We start from the raw sequence: 24,832 nt of genomic DNA, 5'->3' as shown, positions 1-24,832 counted from the left end.
CTTTGCAGACCCGTTTTGTCTCATTATTTATGTGTTGGTTGAAGGCTTAAGTTCCATTTGGAGAATAACATGAAGCACAAACTTCTTCCAGCCTTTGCAGCTCCTTAGTCGATGCTTCTGTGGCTGCAGGGGGAGCGGCATGGAGCGGACTCCTCAAGGAGGAGCTGCTGACTCCTGTGTGAAGACCGGAGGGCTTCAGACCAGGCCCAGGCCCCTGGTCGGCCCCTGGCCACAAATACACTTTGATCAGCCCAGGGATCACTTATTAAGCAGTATCCCATGTAAAATCATCAACACTAACGGCTTGGGGTTTTAGGCTCCATCTAGCCAAAGAAAAACTTGCACATCAGTTGCTGTAGAATTCAGAAGTCAAAAGGTGACCTCTGGTGCTGTTAGCAAGGTTCTGTAGATGACAGTTACACCCTGAGAGAGGCATCCACAGTGTGACAACACTTAAGCCAGAATAATGGTGTCATGCTCACAGGGCTGCTGTAGTCTGCACAGCTGCCTGCCATTCAGTGCATGCAGGTTGTTGGGTGTGCTTGCCTTTTGGAGGGAACCAGATGCGTCTCTCCCCTCCAGTGAGGAAGAGCATTATCCACAGCCCGATGACTGTGCATGTTCTGTGCTCTGGTGTTCTGACACCACGCTGTATGGCCTGGGAGGGGGAGGGGGACATACAGAGCAGTGTGGCAGCGTGGCACCCGCTTAAACTTGCTCCATCCTCCTTTACCCCCACTAGACCGTCTACCACACTTCCTGGTGACTCTGGTCTCCCCTGCTTCCCAGCTATCTCCAGGAATGCTGTTGGCCCCTATCCCAGTTCCCTGCCTCTGCTAAAACCTGTGATATCTGTTGCCCCCCAAGTTCAAGTCTTGTCCCATCACTCCGTGGTGTCTCCTTCCAGAGGTATTCTCAGTAATTCCTCTTGTCCCAGGCCCTGAGTGTGAACACTGCCTGGCGGCCTACCCAGGACACCTCCTATAGCCACACAGCTCTGTCTCAGCATTGTGGGCTGGTAGGTTCTACCACTCTGAAACACCCCAGTATCTACACCGATGCCGTCTTAGGTCCTCCCACCCTGAGTGGATGTGACTAGCTGGACTTGATCCTTCTCTCAGGTCATTTCTCCCCATTAGAGCTCTGGGAAGTGGCACCTGGGCTTGTCGATGTTGCTGGTTCCCTGGTGTGTTGGGAACAGTGCCACTTAGTCTTTCCCACGGGGTCCCCACCAAATCCTGTAGTTACTGCATGCGCTGAGGCCTGCCACCTCACCGTGGACCCAGAGATACTGCCCTTCAGCCCCAGGAGAGCTTTCAGTTTATGCCTCTGTTTCTCACTTGCCAACACTTTGTTCTGCATGGGTTGCTTTGAGATGAGATCTCACTCTATGGGTGACTTGAAACTCACTCTGTAGACCAGACTGGTCTCCATTCAGAGATCACCCGCCTCCACCTCCTGAGAGCTAGGATTAGAGGCGTGTGCCAGCAAACCCGTGTTACCTTATTTTTAATAAAATGTATTAAGGAATTAGAGTGGCCTATATACACTAGGCACATTTAAACATTTTTTGGTAATATTTTTAAAATTAAGAATGTGGTTATAGTTAAGGTCCAGGGAAAAAAATCATTGTGCAGAAGGGCATGTGGATGGAAGCCACCCAGCCCAAGACTTCCCATAGCAGAGCACCAGGTTTATATGCATCTTGTTGAAGAATGTGTGCTTGTGTGTATGCAATGAAAAAAATAGTGTATCCTATAACACAGATGCTGGCAGGAATGTCTTAGGCTCTTGGGGTGTTTCAGGGCAGCAGAGTTTCATGACCCTCTACTGCCTGGAGACGTTTGGGCTGGCAAGGCTGGCAAGCGTGAGTGCTGTGGCTGGAGGAGTCAGTCCCGAGAGTGGTGGGCTAGGATGTCACTGAGAGCCACGACAGATGTTGGTAACTGGTCCATCTCATTCCGAAGGAAGTAGTAATATTTTGCTTGACCTCTTAATCTGGGCCGGGGTAAGGCTGGTGCTGGGCCTTGAGCCGTAATACCCTGAGATCCTCGTGTTTCAAAAGGAAGGCCAGGGGCATGTGGTGCCATGAAGCACCCACTCTGGGCTGTAGACACGGGCAGAGCCTGGGAGGGAAGGTGGGGCTGTACCAGGCACATAAGCAGGAAGGGGAAGCCAGCCAATCACGTTCCAACTCTCTGCGCGGGTCTTTCTGACCCTCCTTCCTGCCCAGCCTGGTCCACATCCTGTTTTATCAAACCTTTCCTCCAAGCCCAGCTCCCAGCACAGCCCGCGAGTAGGTCCATGGTGTCTTTTCCCTAAATTGCAGGCTCAGGGACTTTGCTAACGCATTCTTTGCTTGCTGTCTGTCCTGGTCGGGATTTTTTGGGTTTTTTTGTTTGTTTGTTTTTTGCCTCTGTCCCTGGAGAGACCACTCAAGAGTCAGGCTACTCTGCAGGCAGCTTTATTCATTAGCCAGCGTGCTCGTAATCAGGGGGCGCTTCTCATCTGAATGAAGGGAATGTTTACATTAAAAGAACCTGCAAACTTTCAGATGTGTGACCCTGGCACTAGTGTTCTTGTCTTTCAGGACACTTGAAAATGAGACTCTTAGCAGCTGAGTTCTGCTCAAGTCCCCAGGGCCTCAGGGATCCCGGGTGCCAGCCCGCCCCACCCTGACCAGCACTAGCTCTGGGGATTAGGTTTCCGTACTACTGGTTCAAAGACCCGCAATCTAGGTGACAAAGGAGCTCATGTGCCACGCGACCAGAGCCTGCTGGGGCTGTGTCGGCTAAGGTGACCGCACAGGGCTGCCGTTCACCTGGGTGATTCCCATGCTGTTCCATAAGCCCTTAAAGGAAAGCATCGTTCTACCCAGAAATGTCCACTATGTATTCGCTTAGTCTGCCTTGTAAATGCAATGAAGATGTAAAAGTCAGAATGTAATGGAGCAAACCACAGCGACCCATGCTTTAGCATTTCCAACAGGGAAACATAGCTTGCTTGGTTGGTTGGTTGGTTGGTTGGTGTTGAATCTTTTTGTAGGGATGCAAGGAGTGGATCTAAATCTTCAGAAACCACGGGTCCAACCAGAGCAGAGCCCAGCTTCTTATTAGTGGAGTTAAACCGTTAACGCTTCCGTTGCCGAGTGTCTTAGTTCACTGTTAATTAAGCTGCAGTTACAGTCTCTGTGTTTTACTAATCTAGACCAAAATCAAAAGATTCCCTTTAAAGAACATTCTAGCCATACTTCCTTTAAGATGGTAATGCTAGATTGCTTTTAATGAGAAGATTAAGCAATTTATCAAGTTGTCTGATGGGGCAGATAAGACGCCCTGGAGTCTCACAGGCCTTGTCTGTGATAAGCTGTTCTCTGAGTGAGACAGGCCAACATATTTGAGTTCATGAGGCTCCTGGCGGCTGCCTTCTTTGACCCCTTATAGCCCCTTGCCCTTTTGAAGCCTTGGTTGCTCTAAGGACCTTCTCCTTTGGGCAAAGGAAGTCCTTCTGGTTGGACTTCAAAGTGACCTTTAACCTCCTTCATTCTGAATGAAATGTGGTTCGTCAGCTAGATTCTTTTCTCATAACGTAAAGGGGGACCTGTTCCCATGCCCCCAAAGCACACCTCATGCTGAAGCTAGAAATAAGTGCACCTTCTGAAAGTACGCTTTGAAAGAGTCTCCGTTGGATTAAAAATAGGGGAAAATTTCATGTACTAAACATGTAGATGCTTTTGTGCCTTTTTTATTGCAGTGGTACACAGTAATAGGTATTTCGAGTTAGAGGTGATTTAAAGCTACAGGAAGAATATATGTAAATTCTGTGTAGATTCTACACCATTTTCTGTAAAAGGATTGTTTATCACAGATTTTGGCAGGGGCCCTGGAACCAATCCTCGGGTAACTAGGATTTGACTATCCATGACAACGTGCAGGCAACTGGGAGTTTATTTGGTCAACAGTGACAGTTTGTACCTGCTAGCATTTCTAATAACCCTATTAACAAAATGAGGCTGATAGGATGGCTCAGTGGTTAGGAGTGTACAATGCTTATAGAGGACCTGAGTTCTGTTCCCAGCATCCACATAGAACCCTATGTTCTCACAACTGCCTGTAACTCTAAACCCAGGACATCTGGCACTCCTTTCTGGGCCTGCAGGCACCTGTACTTATGTGTACATGTTCCCTCACAGACAGCACATCTAAAACTAAATCTTTTAAAAGATGCATTAAAACCAAATGAGGTACTGGGATATATAGCTCAGTGGCCGAGCACTTGCCTACCACTTGTAAGACCCTGGCTTTGATCCCCAGCACCACGCAAGCACAAAAAAGGCATAAAGAAACCTGAACAACAAAATCATATCTTAGAATGATTGTGGGGAGACAGTACCCAGTGTGTTGTTGGCTACACCATCCTGGGAAAAGAGCAACTCCCAAACTCAGCCACAAAACTTGAGTCATGGCAAAATGAAGAGAGGGCAGACACAATGGTGAGTCAGGCGGGCTTCAGACACACGCACGGCCTTTTAGGGAATGCGGTCCACTCAGGGCATTGCCCTGGGGACAGGTGAGAAGCGGAAGCTGCCAGCTCACCGTAGGGCTTCCTGCCCTGGCAGCAGGCAGCCGTGCAGGATAAAGTGGGACAATGTGACAGGCATCCCTCTGGAAACCAGGTATGATTTTTCTGGTGGGAAAGTGCTTATTTGCAAATACACGGGAGTGAACTTTGATTAGCAACCGTGCAACTTCTTAACCTGAACTAGTTTTGAAGACCATTTTATAAAATGACATTTAATAGGTGCTAGTTAAGATTTTTTTATTGCTGCTTGGCGATGGTGGCACATGCCTTTAATCCCAGCACTCTGGAGGCAGAGGAGGGTGGATCTCTCTACATTTGAGGCCAGCCTGGTCTACAGAGCAAGTTATAGGACAGCCAGGGCTACACAGAAAAACCCTGTCTCAAAAAACAAAAAAACAACAAAGAAAATTGTTGGCTTTGGTGTTCCTGGAAGACCCAGTATATCACTAAGTTGGAAGATAGTGTTTGGCTAAGGGTTCGTTCCAGCAATAGACTCCACAAATGGGAGTTTTATCAGAAGAGTGGGTAAAGGAAAATGGATGGGTGGGGGTAGCACTTGTCCCACCCCCAGCCTCAGTGCACTGAGGATTTCCTTAGGGACCTAGGGCTGCGGGGAACTGACCATAATCATATATGCCCTAGTGACATTCCAAGGTCCAGAGTTGGATGTGGCAACCATCCATGGGAAATGAGTTTACATCATGACTTGTGGGTCTTTAAAATTAGATTCAGAGGTGGCCTTTCCCCTGAAGAGGCTGTGCCCTCAAGCTTCTAAGTGCCAACCTTTTCTCTGAGATGGCTTGTCAGGACAGTCACTGTCTGGGCCACATCCTTGGGCGGATGTGACTGGTAGATTTCATCAGTGTGGACGGATTGGAAAGCTCTGTCCAGCCCCAGCTGGTTTCCTGTGGGTCTGCCAGAAGTTCTGGGCAGCCTTAGGTACTGTGCCTGCCCAGAAGTTTCTTCTCGGCTGCCAGGCCAGCTCTGGAGCAAGGGGGATGCAGCTCAGAGACTGTAGGCATGTGCAGACCAACTCTCTATCCTCCCCTCCTGTGAGGGCTAGTCAGTGTGGCAGTTCTCTTTGAACCGCAACTAATTGCTCCCTGACTGTTCTACTACTCAATCTCACCCAGGGCCCTCTCCTCACCTCCTGGAAGGAGTGGCCCTTAGCAAGCGTCCTTCGTGGCTGCCTCTCAGTTTCAAATGAGGAGGAAAATATCCATGGGCCCCAAGACTCAGAACCATATAGAATTCCATAGGTTAGGTATAAAATGCCACAGATTGTCCTAGAAAGAAATCATCTGAGAGAATGCAAGGTTGCCAACTTGCAAGAGGAATGCTGTCAAGCTGAATCCACTCATAGACTGTGACATCAGAAACACAATCTCTACTTGGGACAAACGATTGCTGGGTTTTGGCTCTGAATGACCAGGTATCCGTTACCTCGAATCTAGGAACAGTGCCAGTCTGTGGCTCTTGGGTGAGCCAGAGGGCCAGATGCAAGCTTGCTCCCTTACTCCCTGCCTCTCAGCCAGCATCACTGTGTCTGAAGGATGCTGCTTTACTGTGGCTCTAAAATGGGAGGGACCCTGGCTCAGCTGTATATCCTGTAATATCAGGTGGCCCAAGGCTCAAGACCAGATGAGGGATAACAGGCCTTCATACTGTGGGATGTATCTGAGTAGCTCACTTTACAGACCGACCTGTGGTTATATAGACTCATGAGAATGTGCAGGGTAGGATGTCTACACAAAGGACTGTCAAGCCGTTTGCCTTACACTGCTTGGGAGATGCAGGCTCAGAACCAAGCAGGGATGAGTTTGGGTCAGCAGTGGCCTGAGGCCAGCCCAGACTGGAGAAGAAACCTCATTTCTAACTCTGCCCATGATATCACAGTGGGAGTCAGTAATCATTTACACTTTAGGAAATGGCCAGTGCTTCAAAGTAGGCTCAATTTTTTTTTTTCTAAGTTAGGTCTGCCACACAGCACTGGTTTGAGTCAACTCCCTAGACCTCAGACGCTATCTGCAGCTGTGTGATCTTGGGCAGATTTCCTGTGCCAGAGTTTGGTTTCCTGCTCTGTAAAGAGGGCATTCTTAGCCATCTCCTCCTCAGACTGACTTTGGGTAGTTTGTGGTTTTATGTCCGTTATAATGGCATATACCATCATCATCCCTTGGGTGCCCTGAAACAACTGCTTGATCTGACTGAACATCCTGCACTTTACCCGGTGGCCCTCAGCTGCCTTTCTAACTTTACCTGTTCATATAACCCTTGCCTTATCTCTACACCCAAGCAGAAACTAGGAGATCCTGCTCTGAACCTGACCTCCTCACATGGCGTAGCTCCTGGGCATACCTACAGACTTGGCCAGTACCAGCCTCTGACCAAGGTTTCTTCTTGTCATAGCAGGTTCTAGGTTTTAGCTGCAAATATCAAATCTTCACTTCCCTGTGACCTAGCTAGCACAGTGGGCAGAAGCAGGATACAGTCATCTTGGAGACCCACGAGAGATGTGGTAAGTCACCGTGCAAAGCCGTGTTAGTCACCCTTTGTGTTGGCTGGGGTGTGTGTCAAAAGGAAAATAAGAGCTAAAATGAGATACTCCTCTGAAGGCAGCTGTGGCTTTCAGCTTTTCCATGAAAAGAACCAAACAGCTCTCAGTGAGAGAAGAGAGCCACGGCACACCTCTCCGCTGGAATCCTGGAGTGAGTGTTCACGGGCCAGTGACTCCGTGCCCAGCACTCTGGGGCCATTACCTCATTTGTGGCTCTTTCTGTCCCTGTGAGGTCAGTGTTCCTGGCCTTGGCTGCGGATGAGAAACTGAAGCCCAGAGAGTGTGTGTAGCGTGCCTAAGGTCACAGAGCTGGCAACTGGTAGATCTGTCCGAACAGATCAGCCTCATTCTGGTGGCTGGTGTGTGGTGGCAATGGAGGTGGGGATGGGAGTATGTTACGTGTTTTGCTTTTCGGGAATATAAGATCCTCAGTGTAGAGTTCTCACCTACTACCAGGAAATGGTGGTCACTGAGTGGAATCAACTGTTAAAGAGCTAAAGACTCATACATAAGAGACCTTTTACATTTTTCTCCACTTTAAAAAAGGTTAAACTCTTTTATTGTGAATTGGCCAGCCTGAGCTACATAGTTCTAGGCCAGCCTGGGCTACATAGTAAAATTCTGTCTCAAAAAAAAATTGTACTTTGTAAAGATTCCACGGCTTAGTGTATTTTTCCATTGCCACAACAGAACACTTGTGATCAAATACTTTACAAAAAGTAGAATTTTATTGGCTCACAATGCTGGTGACTAGAAAATATTGGCCTCTGGTGAGGGTCATTGGTGTGGTGGGGCAGTTCATGGTGAGCCTGGGCAAGCACTGTAGATTTGGTCTCTTCTTGTTATTGTTAGAAATCAGCTCATGCCAGCATAGGGGCCAGTTTCACAACTTCATCTGAGTGGACTCACCTTCCAAAATTCACCTTCAAACACCATCAGTGTGTGATTTTGAGGATTAGGTTTCCAACCCAGGCATCATGGGGTGGAGGGAACACATTCAAAACAAGCATTCTATTAATGTGTTGTTATTTGGTACAAAATAAAAGAAAATAAAAGCTTCAAAATAGGCAGTATTCGGAAGATTCTAGCTCTAGGAATGATAGGATGGTTTGTATTGAACTAATCCTCTCACAGACAATAACTGTACATCACAGAAAAGGCAACAAATTAAAAACTGTAAATGAAGAAATGTCTCAGTTTTTTTTTTGTTTTTGTTTTTGTTTTTGTTTTTGTTTTGTTTTTGGTTTTTTTTTTTGAGACAGGGTTTCTCTGTATAGCTCCGCCTGTCCTGGAACTCACTCTGTAGACCAGGCTGGCCTCAAACTCAGAAATCCTCCTGCCTCTGCCTCCCAAGTGCTGGGATTAAAGGCGTGTGCCACCACCGCCCGGCTAATGTCTCAGTTGTTAAGAGGCATGGTCACCCTTTCAGAGGACCCAGGTTTGATTCCCATTCCCACAGGGAGTTACAATCATCTGTAACTCCAGTTCCAGGGCATCTGACGCCCTCTTCTGGGCTCTGGAGACAACACATGATGTACAGACCTGCAGGCAAAATATCCATACACATGAAAAATTAATTAAAATCAACAACTAAGGTGCTGGTGAGGCTCTGAGATCATGCCCAGATTGGGGTCCTCCAACTCTAAAAGAAGGGGCAGGGGGAGATGTGCATCGACCAGAATAGAGCACTTAGAAGTGGGGTTAGGACTCACCGAACCCCACTGTTCTTGGCTCAAGGTGCTGCAGGAAAGAGTTTGGCGCTGCCAGAGCAGCTGGCGGTGGGGACGGAGGTCTCAGGAAGAAGTGGAGCCAGAGGCCGGAATGACCGAGTCTCCAACTTTACTCCTCTCCAAACCTCAATCGACTTCTAAGTTTGTTTGCCTGGGGCAGACTCCAAGGAAGCAGGAGAAAGCAATAGCTGGACATCCTGGAAAAGCAAACCAGATTAGCTCCTGCTGCAGGGGTATCAGGATCTTATTAAATTAGAGAGCCGGGCCGAGGGCTCAGTGGGTGAAGTCTTACCACACAGACCTGATGGCCTCGGCTCAGATCTCCGGAACCCACATACACGGCCTTAGCCTCTCACTGGGCACAAACAAGACACCTGGGCTCACTGTTGCTGCTCTGCACTGACCCGGGCCTGATAAACAGAATGGACTGTTGGGAGGTGGTGTCAGGGCTCAGCCAGGGACCCCACAGATCACCGTCTCCTTCCCAGTCACCGCAGGGCCTCTCTCTATGACAGTGGTTCTCAACCCTTTAATACTGTCCTTCTCTTCTACTTCATAACTGTAATTCTGCTACTGTTATGTATCATGATGTAAACAGCTGTGTTTTCCAATGGTCTTAGCTGACCACTGTGAAAAGGCTGTGACCTAGCAGGGTGCTACCCCAAACTGAGAACTGCTGCTTTATGGGGGTCTCTTGCCTCTGCTCATTGGTACTGTTTTCCCTACTCAGGAAATGCTTGTCACCTTCTATGTCTCTTGTGTTTCAATGCCCTCAGCATTGCCAGGCACAGGGACAACTGTGAGATCTGGCTTGTGCCTCAAGGTGCCAGTCATAAGGTTGCAGCTGTTCCTAGGTTTCCAAGAACCTAGAGTCAAGACAGATGCTTCCGATGGAGACCACCCATCCTCACGCTCTGCTCTCACTTCTCCCTACCCAAGGAGTCTCCACTTCATCACGTGGGCTTGAGCTAATAAACCGGACTTACCTTTATTCCATTTGTGTGGTGTGGGAGATGGAACTCGGGATTTGAGGGCTAGCAAGTACTTTACCCCACCCTGGTGCTTCTGAAGTTTAAAGTCGAGCACTTAACCACAGCTGTTCCTCAACTTACAATAAAGCTCTGTGCTGGTAAACCACCCGCAGACAGAAAACACTCACAGTTAAACATGCATTCGCTAAAGCTGGGAGTGTAACCTGGTGGCAGAGTTCTTGTTTAAAGCATAATGCTGTGATTGGATGCCTAGTGTTCAAGTTCGCAAATGCGTGCACACACACACACACACACACACACACACACACACACACACGCATGCATATACATGTACACACACATGCACACACACACCCATACACACACACACACACACACACACATGCACCCACGCACCCACCCCCTCCCCCCCTCCACACCATGCTTTTGCTACACCTAACTAGTAAGAATCCCAGCTTTGCTTTGTAACTGAAGGTGACTAGGGCAGGGGCTCCCTAATGAGACCCAGCAACAAGAAGACACTGCTCTCAGTAGCATGGGGGGAAGCTGGGACTTTAGGTCCCAAGCCCAGTTTCTATTTGAATGCCTGTGGCTTATTGCTCTGTCAGATCCACAAAGATCTCAAGTGTAACTCGTCCCCCCCAACACACAGTTGGGGACCACAGTCTATGTCATTTTTCCACATTTATAGCGTCGATGTTTGTCTTCCATGTATTGTCTGTGCTTATAATCTGTCTTCTCCTGTGATACCTGTCCTGGAGGTAATGGCTGTCCCACAGCCACTGCTGGAAAGAGGGAGGAGCGGGGCTGGGCCTGGGGATGGTGTAGGAGAGGGGAGAAACCCTTGCCACCAAACCTGACAACCAAACTTCACAGGGTGATAGGGGAGTACTCACTCCCAAAAGTTGTCCTGTGACCTCCGAGTGTGAATTATGGCTTGCACACATGCGTGCACATATTCACACTGAGTGAACAAATGTAAACAAAAACAGGGTGGGTAAACCTTTTGTCCCAGACGCAATCCTGGCCTACTGTCCTGTAGCACTGACAGCTTACCTAAGTCTGGGGTAGGAGGACAGAGGAGGTTCAGCCTAAAGAGCTCAGAAATGGACCTGTGGATAACTGGGTGCTACACGTGACAGAGGTGGCACGTGGAGACTGTGCTCTGGCTCAGTGGCAGAGGGCATGACTAGGATACACAAGACCCTGGGCGTGGCACTCAGCACTGTGAAAAATAAAACATGAATAATGCAGTTCTGTGGCTGAGGGCTGAGTCTTTAATACATGGAACTGTAACCGTTACACATGTAACCGACTTCCCACCCACAAACCCCTGGTGGAAGAGAAAGCAACACAGGCAAATAGCTTCCAGAGCTTGAGGTAAGGAAGGATTACTAAAACAAAACAAACAAACAAACAAACAAAAAACAGCCAGGTGGTGGCCCATGCCCTTAATCTCAACATTCAGAAAGCAGAGGCAGGCAGATTTCTGTGAGTTTGAGGCTAGCCTGGTCTACAGAGTGACCAGGATAGCCAAGGCTACACAAAGAAACCGTGTCTCAAAACACCAAAAACGAAAACCAAAACAAAGAAACCAAAACCCTCCCCAAATGCTAGCTTTTCCCAAAGGAAAAGATTTGTGCCTGCAAGCCCATCAAACTGTAAGAAACAAGCCATAACAGGAGGAAGGAATTTGCAACACCTGAACTAACAAGGGACTTGTGTGTGTGTGTGTATGAGAATGTGCGTATGTATGTGAATGTGTGTGTGAGAATGTGTGTAATGAATGTGTGTATATATATATGAGAATGTGTATGTATGAGAATGTGCGTGCGTGTGCGCGCGCACACTCCTATATGCTAATGACAATAACTTTACTACTGACCCTAGAGAGGAGCTGGTTTTGAGCACCAACCCCCCACAGAGGAAGCACATGAAAGGCACTCGCTTTCCACCTTAAACAGGAATTTGCAAACGATGACCTCAGTGAGGGGCTCAAGAGACAACTGAGCAGTTGAGAGCATTTGTTCTCGTGCAGGTCCAACTCCCAGCACCCACACAGTGGCTCACGACAATCTATAACTCTAACTCCCTCTAACTCCGAGGCATCCAACACCCTCTCCTGGCCTCCACAGCATGCACAGGCAGGCAAAATACGGCTATACATGCAAATAACATAAATCTTAAATATTTTTTAAAAAGAAAAAACAAAACTGAAGATCACCACGCATCAAATACTGCTCCAGTTTGCAGTGGGGTGATCCCCAAAGGCGTGTGTGAGGATGCCAATGGGAAATCCTCACTGCTAAGTAGAACGTGTGTTGGTACGGACGTGTTGGAAACCGGTCGGCACTCTGGTCGCATGATAAACGCACCAAGTCTGTGATTTAGACATTCTACTCCAAAGCATTATCGCCACGGCCATCCTGGCACGTGCACTAGGAGCCATGTATGTGACTGACATGATAGGACTAAGGCTCAGCATACAGGAGGCCAGAGTGTGATCCTCAGCTCTGACAGAAAATCAAATTCTCATAACAGCCAAACACAGGAAATAACCCAAAGAGCAAGAAACAATAACAGTGGTGAATGAGCCGGGCAGTGGTGGCGCACGCCTTTAATCCCAGCACTTGGGAGGCAGAGGCAGGAGGATTTCTGAGTTCGAGGACAGCCTGGTGTACAAAGTGAGTTCCAGGAAAGCCAGGGCTACACGGGGGAAACCCTGTCTCGAAAAAGCAGAGAATGAATTAGCATATGTGTCTACATAACATATATGTCTACACTGGCTAGTGTTTGACAGCTCGGTGCAGGCTAGAGTCACCTGGGAAGATGCTCTTATCAGATTACCTATAGGCATGTCTGTGGGTGTTTTCTTGATTCATGATGGATGTGGGCAGTGCCAACTCTGGATAGATGGTCCTGGGTTGTATAGGCAGGCAGGCTGAGCGAGTCGTGGGGAGCCAGCCAGTGAACAGCCTTTCTTTATGGTCTCTGCTTCAGTTTCCATATCTAGGTCCCTGTCTTGACTTTCTTTCATGATAGACTGTTTATTTAGCTTACAAGTCTACATCAAAACAACAGAAATTTCTCCTAGTCCTGCAGGCTAAAATTCCAAGCCAAAACGTCAAGGGCATTGGTTCCTTCTAAGCTGGGAAAGGATCTGGTCCAGGCCCCTCTCCCAGGCTTGAAGATGGCTGTCTTCCTGGATCTCTCATGTCACCTTACTGCTGGGTGTATTTCTATGTCTTACCTCCATGCTTATTAGGACTATTGTCAAAATGAATCGAGCCCTTCTCGACTGCAGTGTGATTGCGACTTTGTTAATTACACCCAATGACCCTCTATCTAATAAGGCCATACTCTGAAGTGGTAGAGGTGGGACTCCAACTTGGGGAATTTGGGAACCAAGTAGACACAATTTAGTTCACGACAGCATTGTCCAAGGCTTCTTTGGAAAGCGTGTAGAGAGGGCAATACCTGAGATTCTCTGTGGATAAACCGTGGAGTCCTTGATGGTTCCTGTATCAGAGGAGAGACCTTCTGGATCCAGAACTCTAAGACTGAACTCTGAGCTGCAGGTGGACTCTGAATTCATAACCGCAATCTGCTATAAATAGTCTTTATTTTAAAAAAGAGCTATTTGATGTATATGTTTGTGTGTCTATGTGAGTGTACATTCACAGATGTGAGCTGGTGCTCCTCCCCTACTGTGTGTTTATGTGTGTGTAAGCCCGAAGGCATAGATCCCCTGGGGCTGGAGTTGAAGCACGTGGGAGATGCTGAGCTTGTCCCATGGGTGCTGGGATCATGACTGTCTGCAAGGAATCTTAACCGACTAGGGGTCTCCCCATCCCCTGCATGTATTGAAAGTCACCAGAGGCTGGTGATGTAAACGTGTTTGGGAAAGAACCAACTCTTGAAAGCTGTCCTGACCTCTACATGCATGCACACACGTGCATGTGTGCATGTACATCATACACACATATACACACACTATATGTAATTTTTAAATAATCACTGTGGACACAGAAGGATTCAGAAGGCAACATGGAGCCCACCTGCTTCCTCCGTGTCAGAGCCTCTCGCCTGTCAGACTGAACAGGCCCCTTTCCACCCCTTTACAGGTTCAGGCTGAAGCCATCTACCATCTGGCGGGGGCTGTCCCTGGGGCCCGGGGCTCTGTCACCTGCTTATCACTCTTTTTTTTTTTTTTTTTTTTTTTTTTTGTGAGGCAGCAGCTGTTTATTTTGAGGTAACTGTCACAAAGTACTGTTACATAGTAGAACAATCATATTATGATGTAATCTTGAGAGAGGTTTTCTAAGGTAGAATTTGGAGCCTTCCACACTTATCAGATGCCTTCTCATTAGTTTTGCTTATCACTCTTAATAGAGCTGTTTTGGAGTCTTGGCAAACACTTGGAGAGCAGGAAGGGGTCTCAAAGAGGATCTGAGCTCTTTATCTGCACCCACAGAGGCCAAGCCCGGGGCTGAGACACAGGTCTCTCTTCCTCCCACAGACCTGCAGTGTCCCTGGGACAAAACCAGGGCCTCCTGCACTGGAAATGGCTCTAGACCAGACAGATCTGGCTGCTTCCCCCTGCTGGGACTGGCCCCTCGAATGATAAGCAGTCATCTGTGGCCAGAGGTCTGGGAGGAGAACCACATGGCCCCCAGGGAGGGTTTCTCATTTCCCTCCTGGCAGGTGTCAGCGGGGACAGCGCAGACGCTGTTGTCTCTGCTGGCCACTCCAAGCCTGGATTCCATCCTGGCAAGGTCCCGAGGCACGGGCTGCTCTCCCTCAGTGGAAAGAGTTGCTCTTTGTGCGTGTGCAGATGGTTCTGCTGCCCCACACTTGAGCCAGGGTGACTCTGGGAGGGCAAGGTGGAAGGGCAGGAGGGTCCTTCCCTGGACAGGGGCTGCCGGTGGGGCTGAGGTGGACTTGAGAGCAGCGGAGCTGTGTTCAGAATGGCCACAGAGATAATCCCTGCTCTGAGGAAGGCCCACTTAGCCATGGGGACAAGATCGCTCTAGAAGCCTGTCCACCAGCTACATAACCTTCCATTAGCATCTTGCCAGAGCCTGGCTAGGACTCTCTGTGGCTCTCTGTCACCTAAAGCAGGATTTCACACACTGTGGTGTGCTTGGATTTGCCTGCATCATGTAAGAGATCACAGCTCATCCACCACACAGGGCCAGCGACTGGGCCGTGGACAGAGGGCCCAAGGACTTGACACTCCACACAGGATGCTCACACGTGCCTTGATTTTGTAATCGCAGTAAAACAGACTCAATATAAACACTGCACTACGTCTTCACTTATTTTTAAGTGTTCTCCTGATGTGGATTGAATGTCTTTATCCCCACAAAGTCATACGGTGAGATCCTAAGTAGAACTGCCAAGTACAATGGTAGATGGAGGTGCAGTGAACAGGGGTGATTAGGTTTAGATGAGGAGTCTCCATGATTGGTTAGTGTCCCCATAGAGAGAAAGAGAGAGTCTGAGGCAGGAGAATGACTACAAGTTTGGGGCTAGGATGGCTTATACACTGTGTACCAGGCTAGTTAAGGTGACATAACAAGACTATCTAACAATCAAGATGGTGCCCAGCTGCCTTCTAAACAGTTATGCTCATACTCACAGGTTAGTGCTATCCCAGCCTGAGCATCTGTCTGCAGCAGACCGTGGTTAACGCTGACCAGTAACTGGGCCAAGAGCTGAGGATAAGGGACTGTTGAGTCTTTGTCTTAGTCAGGGTTTTACTGTTGTGAACAGATACCATGACCAAGGCAAGTCTTACAAAGGACAGCATTTAATTGGGGCTGGCTTACAGGTTCAGAGGTTCAGTCCATTATCATCAAGGCATGAGCATGGTAGCGTCCAGGCAGGCATGGTGCAGGAGGAGCTGAGAGTTCTACATCTTCATCTGAAGGCTGCTATCAGAATCCTGAATTCCAGGCAGCTAGGCTGAGGGTCTTAAAGTCCACATCCACAGTGCCATGCCTACTCCAAAAAGGTCACACCTTCTAATAGCGCCACTCCCTGGGCTGAGCATATGCAAACCATCCTGGTCTTCATCCCTAAACAGGATGTCTCTATCAGGATAGAGGAACAGGCCAGGGAACATAGCGGAAGAGTGATCAGAAAGAATGTAAGTGGTGGGGGATGGGAAGGGTGCTGTGAAATGCTGCCTTTGGTGATGTGTGGTACCCAGGGACTTAACACAAGGCCTGCACAAGGCTCAACATGTTGTCTTCCAGCATTGACTGGGGGAGGGGGAGGCACACAAGGCCACACTCCTCCTGGTTGGAGAGAGAGGAGGGACAAGTCATTTTCTTAAGTTGCCCGTGACCTGTATATAACCTCACAGCCATGCAAGTAACTCTAAACTCAGTGGATAAGAAGACATGAAAATAGGAGGACCTGGAAAGAAGGGGTTCAACGGGAGTGGGAAGATGATAAGAGAGGAAAATGGGGGTATAAATGACCAAAATATAATGTTTGCCAAATAGTCAAAATATTAAACGTTATTTCATTGATTTAAAAAGAAGAGGAGAGCCAGAGGGTAGAGCGGCTCACACCCCTAATCCCAGAATCAGTAGGTCTGCCATGAGCTCCAGGGCTACCCTGGGCTACCTCATGAGCTCTAGGCTAGCCCAGGCTTGGTCAAAGATCATTCTTCTATCACCTGGAACCTGTGGTCAGCTCAAGGAGTAGGCATGCCAATCCAGTGTGTCAGTCCATCAGGCCGTGATGGGGGGGCGGGGGAGGGGGGCCAGACAAGCTGACCTGATGTGAGTAAGCATGGGCTACTGGTAGTCTCTGCTGTGACAGCAAAGTCCATCTGGAAGAAAGAAATGGAAGGTTAATACCCAGATAAAAAGCAAACCAAATTAAGGAATGTAAAGAGAACAGTGTCCCTAGATCCAGCCATTCCTGAAACCGGACAGCCCTAAGCCCTAAGAGTGCTGCTACGGTCCCTCTTCTCTCTCTCTCTCTCTCTCTCTCTCTCTCTCTCTCTCTCTCTCTCTCTCTCTCTGTCTGTCTGTCTCTCTCTTTCTCCTTCTCTCCTCCCCGTGCCTCCTCTTTTCAAGCACTGGTTTGAGTCTGTTTCCGTCGCTGGCGACAGAGAACATTGTGACAAATGCTGTCTTTCTCCTTAGTTCCCTATCTTCCCCCGTGTGCTCATCTTCCTGCCCTTCCACTTTGCACCCCATCTGCTCTTACTTCTCTCTAGTGTCCACTTGGAGAACGGGCAGCACCCTCTAGGCACACAGTAGGCAGAGTTAGGGAGACTGTTTTTCACATGTCCTTATTCCCACAGTTCCTGCTTTGGACCCGGATCTGCACCTTGGGTGGTAGGTGAGTTTAAGCCAACAGGCATCCTTTGCTAGTTGGTGTGAGCTGGTCAGAGGGACAGCCAGGAGGAGCTCCTTTCCTGCCCAGGTCCCCAGAGCTGCCTCAGCATCCTCTTCCACCCACACCCTCAGGCAGCTGAGGCGGAGGCTGAGCAGGCAGGTGAAGGAATACTCGATCCCTAGAGGCTTCCGGAGGGGAGGCTGGGAAAGGTGAGTAATTTGGGACAATTGACCTGGTGTCTTGGTAGTTTGGTGTGGCTCTTTTCCTTTGCAGCTGTGTTCTCCCTAGAGGGGTTTCACCCCCGCCCCAGGAAGAGGAAGCCGCCTCCAGGTGTCATAGAGGGCCAAAGGGTCCCCTGGGAGCCACAGGGGTGGGTGAGTTAGTCAGAGGGTGGGGTGCGGTCGAGCTGTGTCTTTGAAGGGAACCATGCTTGAGGGAATGGCTTTACTATGAACTACGGCCAATGGGGAGGCAGGAGATAGGGGAGGAAGTCTTCCTCAGGGTCCACAAGGCTGGTCCTTGCGTGTGGGTCAGAGTGTAGGCATAGTGGTGCAGTTTGGAAGTGAGGAGGGGGTGTATAAAGCACCTGGCTGTGTCCATGTTCAGCCCAGCCTCAGACCTGACATATTCTTGCCTCTGCCTCCCAAGCACAGGCATTGGCGTGCCCAAGCCACCATGCCTGGCAGAGTCCCCATGATTCTAGAGTCTTCATGGCGTAAGTTGGGGCCTTTGCTAAGAAACGGGGAAGCAGGAGGGAAGACTTGCTTTGCTTGTTCTTGGTCAATGGCATGAACTCACTTTTTAAAATCTGGCAATGGGGTGCAGAGATGGCCCAGTGAGCAGGAGTGGGCTGAATCAGCACCGGGATCTGAATAAAAATCCAGATTTGACTGAGTTGTGGGGCAGACACAGGGGGATGGGTGAGACTTGCTGAACACCAGTCTCCATTCATTTAGTGACAGACTCTGACTCAGGAGAACGAGTCAGAATAATAACTGAACTTGACAGCATCCCCTGGCTGCTGTGAACACACACATGCACAGAAATACTCACATGTACACACACAGATGCACCCATAGATACACATGTACACACATACAGAGGGACATAGACACATACAACCACAGACCCCACAGACACAGAAATACACACAGATACACACACAGACACACACAGACACACAGACACACACACACACACACACACACACGCACGGTTGTTGGGGCTGGAGAGATGGCTCAGCAGTTAAGAACACTGGGTGCTTGGGTTCCCAACACCTATATGGTGGCTCATAACTACCTGTAACTCCTTTTTCAGGGGGATATGACATCCTCTTTTGGCCTCTGAGCACTGTGAACACACATATGGTGCACGTACATAATTGCTTATATGCACACCTATATGCAAATTCTCATGCCTATAATAATTAAAATAAACATTTAAAAAATTGGGGGTGTGTGAGGAATTGTATATTCATGTTCATGTATGTGTACATGTGTGAAGGCCAGAAGAAAAGGACAGAGCGAGTGTCCTTCTCTATCACCTCCCCTTGTTCCCTTGAGACAGGGTCTCTTACTAAACCAGGGCCCAGGTTAACAGCTAGAAAACTCAGTCCTCCTGTCTCCACACCCTCCATGGTGCTGGTTGTAGGTGTTCACATAGCCATGTTCAGCCTTTTCTGTGGCTGCTGGGATCTGGGTTTAATTCCCATGCTTCCACAGTGAATCCTCTTACCCACAGAGTCATCTCTCCGCAATCTGGGACACAGCAGGGTGGGTCACCATGTTTCTCTCCTCCTTCTTATCCTAACTTCCTCCTTTTCTTCCTTGATTCCTCTCCTTCCCTCCCTCCCCCTCTTCCCCCTCCCTCCCCTTTCTCCCTTCCTCTTTCCTCCTTCCATTTTTGGACATGATGTCATATTCAGATTAAGCTTGGGTATTCTGATGAATCCATGGGTAGACAACCTTTACCAGTACTTTTTTCCTTCCATCCTATTATTTCTTTAAACTGTGCTATCAGAAGTGGTAGTTAAAGAACTTAAAGAAGAGGGATACTTTTTTTCCGGTGTATTTCTTTTTTAAAGGTAGTTGGCAAATTTCTTTCCACAGATCCTGAGAGTTGATTTGAAGACCCCAGAATAAATGTTTCGTGTTGCTTTAAGATCGAGCAGGCCTTCAGAACGCGCCAGGATGTCTCTTCAGCTTTTGGAAGGCACCAGTGTCAGTGTTTCTGGAAGGTTCTAATCAGCAGCTCTATTTTTGTGGGTGGCTGGCTCGGCAGGAAGGCTCTGTGGCTGGGTGGCTGATAAGGTTATCTGGGGACTGTTTCTGGCAGTTCAAGTGCCTGTTGTACAACTTGGGGCTGGGGAAGTCAGAGGGTGGGGCGGGGCGGGGAGGGGCGGGGCTCCACTGCCTCAGAGCTTGCCTTTCTGTGAGGGAGGAATAGAACTAAAAATTCCGCTGTCCAGAGGCTCCTCATCTCCGCCATTCCAAGGCTCCCCGCTTTAGACTATTGGGTATAATAGGCAGGGACGATTGTAGCATGGCTATGACATAGCCCAAGGGTCGTACCTCTGCAGCCCAGCCGGACCTAACTGGAGCCAGTGGGGAGAGCAGGGCTGGGTCTAGCCTAGAAAAGAGGCTGGTGGTGGAGTTAGATCACAATGTATAGACGGACAGGGCAGGTATCCCACACACAATTCAATCACTCTGCGCTCCGGACAGACAGGGCTCAGGGGAGGGGGCAAGCTCCCCTGTAATAGGCCTCAGCCCACACATGGCTTCAGGCAGAGGCAGCCAAGCCTGTGGAGGCTGGTCTGGAACCCACCCAGAGGAAGTCCACAACCTCCTGCCTGGGACATGACCAGGGTAGTTTCGCTTCCTCTGGGGTGGGAGGGTGTGTGGGGTCCAGAGCTGAGAAGAGCCTGTGACTGAGCCTTCAGAATAGAGAGACTAAACAGAAGCCACTTCCAGAGAGGGGTACATCTGGGGTGTTAGAGATCAGGTTTTGGGGTTTCTCACAAGCCGATTTCCCAGGCTTGTCCCCTAAACCACACATCTTCACCCCAGCAACAATGACAAAATAACACAGCAGCACGTCCTTAGACTCCACCGCTTACGTCGGAACTGTGTGGTAGAGGCTACTCCTGTCATGCTTTTTGTTTTGTTTTGTTTTAACAGAGGAGGAAACCAAAGTACATGTGGAGACTGGAAACTGGCCCCGGGTCACACAATCAATGAGAACTGAGAGTCAAGCTATGACAAGCTAGCTCCAGAGCCCGAGGGTCACATGGCCACACCACAGAGCCTCTTGGCCTTGTGGAGAGACAGATGCACGCTGGTGTCACACACTGAAGCTGGGAGGCTATGCCAGTTGCTCTGGCTCTGCAAGCCTTGGCTGTGTGTCTGTGACACAGATGCCTAAACCCCGAGGACACTGAGGACCACCAACCACTCCATCCCACTCAAGAACAGCAGTGGCCGTGCCCTCTCTGGCCATCTGGGATGCAGAGGGGGTGTGGGCTTCCCTCCCCAGTCCTCTCTCCCTCATGCCCTTACTGAGTCCTGTACGTGTTGTCCTGCATGCGGAGCCAGCATCCTCCCAAGGCTGTGGTTCTGTGCCTCCTGCTCTAGGGAAGCTGTGTGAGCACAGCCGTGTGCTCTCCCACCCCTCAGCTGCCCGCTGGGGCTGTCAGGCTGAGCTGCCTGAGACCCTGCTCTCAGTTCTGTAATGTCGTCAGAAGGCCTTGGGGTTCTAGACTAAGTACAGCAGGCTCCGCTCACCCCCTACGAAAGATCTGGAAGCCACAGATGGTCAGGAGCCTGTGCATACTGCACTGTTTCTTCTTGTTCATATATACCTATAAATGAAGTTTAATTTCAAAGTTAGGCACAGGTAGAGATGAACAATGATTACTAATAAAATAGAATAAGTAAAAAATATCCAGTAATGGACATTATTTGCAAAAAAATTGAAATATTTCACTTAAAATGTTTTGTTTTAGTTGAAACTGACCCTGTGTAACACTGATGAAGAAGGAGGAAATACTGTGTCTGGTTTCCCGTGGAGACTTCCTCTGAATTCCAGAGGGCTAGCAGGGAACACACCATTGTCAGGGCCACATCCCTATTTTATGAAAACCCAACCTGCCCAACCAAATCAAGAGTCTCATATTTATTGACACCATGTGAATTCAAGGCCCACTTAAATTTCAGTTTCATGTTTTTCCCCCACTTAACTAGATGGGGAGAATTCCATGGGTGTGGTATTTTGCACCATGACTATCCACAATAATGTTTTTTTTTCCTATTTCAAATAATGAGTAGAGGAATCTGGGCCAGCAAGATGGTTCAGTGGGTAAAGCTGCTTGCCCTCATGCCGGCTGGGCTCAGTTTGATCCTCAGGCCCACCTGGTAGAAGGAGAGAGACTCGAGCTACCACACACGCACTGTAGTATTTGGGCCTCCCCAAATAAATGAAAATTTACAAATAACGATAAAGGACTGTCCCATCTCCGCGTCCTCTCTGTTCCCATGGGGCCATGTGCCCCTCTCTCTGCACCCCCTGCCTTGATTCTTTGAGTCAGGCACACCTGGCTTTTCTAGCCAGGTTCTCCTCCCCCTCAGCCCCTACGCACGCACCACCATCTCACAACGCTCCTCTCTTTCTTAACTCTCCTCAACTTGATGGCTCCCTCAGGCTGGCGGCCATCACCCCTTCATATCACACAGTCAAAAGACAGCTCCTCCATCACCATCGCCATCACCACATCTCCTCCCCAGGAAGGAAGAAGCGGGAGGAGGGGAGGCAGGGGAACAAGGCAATCCTTTTTTCCCAGCAAAAGCACAGAGCCTGTATTTTGGCCCCTCCGAGCCTTTCACCTGTACTTCATTGGTTGGGCGAGGGCCCTGGGGCTTCTAATTGAGAAATGAAAACGGTAGACAGGCACATTTTACTTCCTTCCCCACGGGGCTTCCGTCAGAATAAAAGGAAGAGGCCCTGGATTGCTGCTGGCGGTCGGCCATACAGTCCACGCCCCCACCCCCCCTCACCCACCCTCGTGAGTCAGCACTTGCCCAGCCTGGTTTCTACTTTGCAGAGAAGGCAGTGCCTCCCAAGGCGAGTGGTCAGGCTGATTCTGCTGGCCCTGGCAGGGTACGTGGCAGCCCCCACCCACAGAGGTCAGCTGTGTGCTCCCACGTCCTAGGTCAGAGGTAAAAAGTGAAATGGTAGACTCCACCAAGGCAGGAAGAGAGGACGTGAGGGTGGCGTGCTCTGTGCCTGTGGTTGCAGACTGGCCAACGAGGAACAGCTCCAGGGCAGCTCCCAGGGCCTGCTCAGCTCCTGGAGGGTCCATGCAGCCATTGCTGGCCATGTGGAGTCTCTGGTCCCCCTCCCCCACCTCTACCCCCTTCCTGCTTTCTCTTTCTCTCTGTGCTCCAGATAGAACTCAATGTGGCCCTATGCCTCCTTAGGCAAGGTCTCTCGCACTGAGCTACACCCCTAGTTCCACTTGTGTGTTATTTTCTATGATCACCTATGAGGTGTTAGGCCTTCTGGGGGGTCACACAGCTTCCTGTTGGTGAGTTTGGGATCCTTTGGGAGTGTGATGGTCACTTTAAGTATCAACTGACCTAGTTTGGAAATGCACTAATAAAAGAGGTGTTTGTTTGGTTTGCCCCCCCCCCCCCCGCGCCTCTCCCCCTTTTAAGAGTGACCACAGGTAGCCTTTTCCAGCTGAAAGCTCACATACAAGAAAGTCTTCCATTCCTCTGGCTCCAACCAGGACAATGGATACCATGTGTGTTAAGATGACAAATCAAAGTGTGTGCTTACTAAATGGAATTTTGGAAAAGATAAAAGTAGTAGACTCCAAAAGAAGTCTCAAGGTTCAGACATCAAACCAGCCCTACGGAATCACAGAGGGGACATCTGCCACTGTGCATGTGCCTTCGGGAGCTTGTGTGTGCTTCCCAAGGCCTTGCTGTCAGCACCAGCTCCTGAGGGCTTGGAGGCTACCTTACGTTCAGACACTTCCGTTTGCTGAAGCCTTATCCCATTCTGTGTCTAGTGAGGAGGAACAGGGTTGGGGGAGCCAGGTCACATGCTTGTGCCTGACTGCAAAGGATTCTGGGAAGGAAGTTCTTTTTCTGGTCTGTCTCAGGGACACAGGACTTTCCAAGGTGAGAGATGCTCCCAAAAGGGCTAGAATGTCCTAATATCACCAGACAGCTGGCTGGGACCTTCAGCCTTTCCTGGGTAAAAATCACAGGTTGATGAATCGATGCTCTGCTCCGGCTGTTAGTCCCAGGCCCTGAAGTGTCTGAGGCTCAGGGGCTGAACTAGAGACCGCGAGTGCTAAGTGCCTATTGCTCCAGGCTTTGGAAGCCAGAGTCTGGGGCTTTGGGGAAAGGGTTGGAGAAGTAGTGCTCTGCTCTTGAACCATAGGCACCCAGCACTTAGCTATTGTAGCTCTCGGCTTCCGATAATGTTGAGTGGCAGCAGTGGGCGGTGTCAACGAGTATTACAGCAAGGAACTGTGGTTGGAGTCAAACTTCCTTAAGACATACAAACAGTGGGAGTAGCACATGGGGAATCCGGCTGATTGCCTGACTGATGGATGGTTTTACATCAAGGCAGCTGGGATACCAGGGAAGGGTCTAACAGCTGTCAATTAGGGAAGTCAAAGTGTCTTGGTCCCTAACATCTTAACTTACTGAAAGGAAAAGTAATCATTAAAAATGTTGCGTGTAGTAGAGGTCTAGCATTAGCATAACATAACGATTCTGAACAATGCTTTACTATTAACTGAATCCCTCTCCTCACCCCCCGGGGAGAGATGGGTCACTTTGTCCATCCCAAACACATGGGCATTCATAAAGCCTGGCAGTTGTCCCACATGCTGCTCCTGTGCCCCACTTCTTTACTCCTCTCTAATTCTATCTTCTGTCCCCACCCCCACAACTCCCCCCAACACACAATGGAACTGGCCAGATGCCAGTGCTACCCTCTGATGGCCGAGGCCCTGGCAGGTCTTTGCACTGCTGGGTTCCTGGAGGTGTGTGTCCTGTTGACCCCCTTGAAGCTCTTCCCAGGCCTTCTACCAGGCTGCTCTAATTTCCACCCCCCCCTTCCTCCTCCCAGGGTGGCATCTCCTCTGTCTTCTAAGCTTGCTCTTCCTCCTTCCTCTCTTAAACTGGAAGCATCTGTACCTGGGTGATTCCATAGCGTGCTAGCTTTATGCCGTCAACTTGCTACAAGCTAGAGTCATTTGGGAAGAGAAAAGGTCTCCGTAAGATTGGCGTATAGGCAAGGACTTTTTTGAATAATTATTCCAACCCACAGGGAGCAATGCTGCCCCTGGGCAGGTGGCCCTGAGTCCTTTAAGAAAGCAGGCTGAACAAGCCAGTAGAGTGCTCCTCACGGCTTCTGCGCCACTCCCTGCTGCCAGGTTCCTGCCTTTGAGTTCTTGCCCCGACTTCCTCCATGATGGACTACAGCTGTAAGCTGAAATCACCCCTCTTTGTCTCCCAGTTGCTTTTGGTCATGGTGTTTTTCACAGCAGTAGTAAGGTAACTAAGGCGGTTGGATAAGTGTACATCCCCGTGGCTAGC

General features: G+C 49.4%; 2 long non-coding RNA genes across 5 annotated transcripts; one reads left to right on the top strand and one right to left on the bottom strand.

Annotated features, from left to right (window-relative positions):
* The first annotated feature begins 5,279 nt into the window (after positions 1-5,279).
* Positions 5,280-20,483, top strand: LOC127667828 (uncharacterized). 3 transcript variants are annotated; one of them, XR_007973945.1, is made up of 4 exons: positions 5,280-7,099; positions 17,185-17,428; positions 19,328-19,438; positions 20,399-20,483. It is a non-coding gene; the product is annotated as an uncharacterized LOC127667828 (long non-coding RNA). The 3 variants fall into 3 exon arrangements; XR_007973947.1 differs by lacking the exon at positions 5,280-7,099 and having other exon boundaries at positions 16,950-17,222; positions 17,351-17,428; XR_007973942.1 differs by lacking the exon at positions 5,280-7,099 and having other exon boundaries at positions 16,950-17,428.
* Positions 15,219-22,187, bottom strand: LOC127667840 (uncharacterized). 2 transcript variants are annotated; one of them, XR_007973949.1, is made up of 3 exons: positions 22,100-22,187; positions 21,002-21,078; positions 15,219-16,704 (listed from the first exon to the last, which is right to left on the bottom strand). It is a non-coding gene; the product is annotated as an uncharacterized LOC127667840 (long non-coding RNA). The 2 variants fall into 2 exon arrangements; XR_007973948.1 differs by lacking the exon at positions 15,219-16,704 and having other exon boundaries at positions 20,399-21,078.
* Between the last annotated feature and the right edge of the window lie 2,645 nt (positions 22,188-24,832).

This window comes from Apodemus sylvaticus, chromosome 1 (genome assembly GCF_947179515.1).
Source record: "Apodemus sylvaticus chromosome 1, mApoSyl1.1, whole genome shotgun sequence".
Classification (NCBI taxonomy): domain Eukaryota; kingdom Metazoa; phylum Chordata; class Mammalia; order Rodentia; family Muridae; genus Apodemus; species Apodemus sylvaticus.
Note: the sequence above shows the minus strand (reverse complement) of the source record. Positions and strands in the feature narration are given on the sequence as shown.